The 4,172-nt window shown below is 34.9% G+C and overlaps 1 non-coding gene across 1 annotated transcript; it reads right to left on the minus strand.

The window, feature by feature from the left end:
- Positions 1-209: 209 nt before the first annotated feature.
- On the minus strand, positions 210-316 carry LOC139860756 (small nucleolar RNA R71). Its single transcript, XR_011763378.1, has one exon. It is a non-coding gene; the product is annotated as a small nucleolar RNA R71 (small nucleolar RNA).
- Between the last annotated feature and the right edge of the window lie 3,856 nt (positions 317-4,172).

Below are 4,172 nucleotides of genomic sequence, written 5' to 3' on the forward strand. Positions count from 1 at the left end.
ACGAACATCTTCGAACCTTTAATAGGATCTGCACTCTATTCAAAATCAGAGAAGTTGAGGATGAACAGATCTATCTCATGTTATTTCCCTGGACTTTAAAGGGAGAAGCTAAAGATTGGTTAGAATCGTTACCTGAAAGGGCGATTGATACATGGGATGTCTAAGTTGAAAATTTTCTTAAACAATTCTTTCTGGCATCTAAAGCCGTGAGACTTCAAGGAGAAATTGTTACGTTCACACAAAAGCCAAATGAAACTCTATATGAGGCGTGGACAAGATTCGGAAAATTGTTGAGAGGATGTCCTCAACATGGTTTAGACAATTATCAAATAGTACAAATATTCTACCAAGGATGCGACATTGCTACACGAAAAGACATCGACATAACAGCTGGTGGTTCCATTATGAAGAAAACCGCAACTGAAGCTTACAAAATTATTGATAACACAGCCTCCCACTCTCATGAGTGGCACCAAGAAAAAGATATCTTTCGTTCATCTAAAGCGGCTAGAGCCGATTCTAGCCATGACTTTGATTCCTTTCCGCAAAAATAGACGCTTTCGAGAGACGAATGGAAAAGATGATTAAAGATATTCACGCAATACGAATCAGTTGTGAGCAATGCGGTGGAACACACTTAACGAAAGATTGTCACAATGAACAAACGATGGAACAACGTGAGAATGTTTTCTATATGAACCAAAGGCAGGGAAATAATTATCAAAATAATTATCAACCGCCAAGGCCAAACTTCAATCGAAATCAAAATATTCTTTACAATCCAAATGGACACAACAATAACTCGTACAACCAACAAGGTCCGAATAACCAACCAACTCAAAACAACACTTTCAATCAACAAAAACCTAACTTGTATAAACCACCACAACAAACCGAAGAGAAAAATCCAAATCTGGAAGAAATGATGGCAAAGCTAATAGAATCTCAAACACAATTTATTACATCTCAAACCCAAACAAATGAGAGGTTTGATTAGTCATTAAGAACTCAACAAGCTTTCATTTTGAATCTATAAAAACACGTAGGTACTCTTGCTAGCATGATGAGTGAGAGGGAACAAGGAAAGCTACCGAGTAATACTGAAGTAAATCCTCGGAATGAGAATGTTAATATGGTGTCAACGAATTCTGAAAAACCAGCATCAGAAGATGGGAAGGTTTTCGATGTAAGTAACAATGAAGAAGTTACAACACCACCACCACCAACCAAGTATGTAAAACCAGTGGTGGCACCATACAAACCACCCATCCCGTTTCCAAGAAAAGGAGTTGAGTATGAGCAAGTAATAGGTAATAAAGTTTGTGATACCTCTGGAAAAAAAAGAAGAATAAGAAAGTGCAAGAAACAAAAACTGTAAAAATAAACCCGGTGAAGACAGTTCCACCAAAACCTCCACCCAGGTTGGGTGATTCGGGTGAATTTATTGTTCCTTGTCTACTTAGTGATTGTGTCATGTATGATGCACTAGCAGATTTAGGTGCGAGTGTGAGTGTTATGCCTCTTTCATTATATAAGAGATTAGGAGTAGGTGAGTTAAGTCTAACAGAGATGAGTGTTCGACTCTTTGATCAAACAATTAGGCACCCAGTTAGAATCGCTGATAACCTACCGGTTCAAGTGGGTAATTTAACCTTTCTAGTCGAATTTATTGTCATTGACATAGAAGAGGACTCAAACATTCCTCTAATTTTAGGTCGACCATTCTTAGCGTCCACCGAGGCGTTATTTGATGTAAGAAAGGGTAGAATGACACTTAGTGATGGTGAAAAATCGATCACCTTTGTGAGTCGAAAGTCTAAATCTCCACCAACCAAAATCGTTGAACCAACAAAAACGATTGGTAAAAACTATATTGATTTACCAACTCCAACGGTAGTGCTTAACAATAATAAAACGCCTAAGTGTGGGGAAGATAAAGCAACACCTAATGATGACCTGATAACAAAGAACCCCGTTATTGATACGAAATTAAATGACTCTGTTATTAACAGTTCAATGAAGAAACTTATTAAACGGATTCGTGATACTAGAACCAAGGGGAACTTTAAGTTATGTAACCGGTTAGTATCCAATCTATCGCCTAAAGAAAAGGCAAAACTAGTTGAATTTGTAGATATTACACAGGAATCTGACCAATGGCTTAAAGCAAAAGTCACAGATATGCAAGTTGATTATGGTCCAAAAGAAATTGACGATGAAGTTAATCACAATTTCGACACCACAGCTACCTAAGTGTGGGGAGATTCAAATGTTCCAAAAAGAAAACATTGTCTAGAGTTAGTTGTTCAGTTCTCGTGTAGTTTCGAGAATGGAATCCGATTGGTCTTTTCCACTAGCAGACACTAAAGAACTAGTTTTCTCCCCCCATTCTGAATTTTTGTTTTGTAGGTTTTGTATGAAATTAATTTGCATTTTTAAATTTAATTTTTGTGTGATTTAAAAACAAAATTTACTTTATTTCATTAAGTTTAAAAAATGATTTCTAAAATTCATCGTAAGTTAAAGACTAGGTCATGGAACCGAAATTGCTTTACCCGAGGGCGGGGCGGAAAAAAATTTTTTTATCATTATTTTTAATTTTATTGATCTAAAGTATACCAAAAAAATTAAAAAAACTCAAAAATCTTTGCTTTTAAAACAATCGCTTTAAAAACGACAAATTTTAAATTTTGTCGAGGGACGGACTAGGTAAACATACCGAAACTACCTAAAGTAAAAGGAAACAAAATTTTAAAAAATTAGTCATTTAAATTGTTTTAATAAATAACTGTTTATATATATATATATATATATATATATATATATATATATATATATATATATATATATATATATATGTTTGTAGTTTATCTTATGTACAAAACAGGGTAAAACAGCTCATTTTCAAAGAATGACATTAAAGTTCAGCAAAAGCTACTAATTTTGACGATAAGACGCAAAACATATGTGAAATTACAACAAAAGGAATGAACGATGAGGCGCACCATCTATCATTCGACGACCTTAGTAATTACAAGCTGGGTATTTTTAATCACTTTTCTACACTAATCACCCTCATGAATTTATAATTATAGTCTGATTTCATGCAAATGAGGGCATTGCATGATCTCAAGTGTGGGAAAGGGTTATAAATTTTCAACTAAATGAATTCAAAATCATGTTTATACATATTTATGAACGATAAAACTAGGTGTTAATGCCGAAATTATTGTTACCTCGGAGAGAACATAAATGGAGAAACAACCCAAAATGTTAGAATTCATTTAAAATGGAATAGAGGAGAATAAAAAGGCAAAGAAAAAAATAAATAAAAGCTAAGTGTGGGAAGAATTTACCAATTTCTTTAAAACACATATCACATATTTGGAACAGATTATTGCAGGTACTTTTGTTTTGGACGATTTTAATCAGTTTTACCCGATTTACTGTAATATATTTAAAAGAAATATGAATCTACACGATGAATCAATTCCATCATTAAAAGGAAGTAAAGTCTTCCGAAAAAGACACGCGCTTCTTGATTTAGGTCAGGAAGTTGTCATCCAGACCAGCTGTAGGTTGACGAAAAATCTAGAAAAGTCATCTCTAGAATCAGCAGAAAATCCACGGACCTCAGCATCAAACAGGGTCGCCAAGTGGTCAGACTTATCCTAACCATGAGAGGATCTGTCTCGTAAAATGGGGAGGGCGCCGTGCAAATTAGCTTTATAAGACTAATGAATCAGATCCCCAGAAAGGATAATCTCCTTGAAAGATTAAAAATCAGCTTTTATGCCTGATATTACTCAATCCTTGAGGTTGACTTTAAAGATTGAGAATTACAAACTCATGGAATTCGATGATATCTAAACTCGAGCTTGAAAGAGAAAATATTTTGATCAAATTAAAACCGATTTGTTTTCCGAAAACCTATTTTCAATGCGTTCATTACCATTGAACGTAAAATCCTAAGAATTCACCTGGAATTCATTAGGTCACCTGAACCAAATCGGGTGTCAACCGTAAGAACGGTGGTTGCATAGCATGGTCGAAGACAGGACCTTGTGCCAGATCGAAAAATTATAGGGTGATCTTTACTATTGCTCCTACAAAGGATAGTAACTGCATCCGACATGTTTTTGACCATAATTATCTGCATGTCATTGGACATT

The sequence above is a fragment of the Rutidosis leptorrhynchoides genome, chromosome 7, assembly GCF_046630445.1.
Source record: "Rutidosis leptorrhynchoides isolate AG116_Rl617_1_P2 chromosome 7, CSIRO_AGI_Rlap_v1, whole genome shotgun sequence".
Taxonomy (NCBI): Eukaryota; Viridiplantae; Streptophyta; class Magnoliopsida; order Asterales; family Asteraceae; genus Rutidosis; species Rutidosis leptorrhynchoides.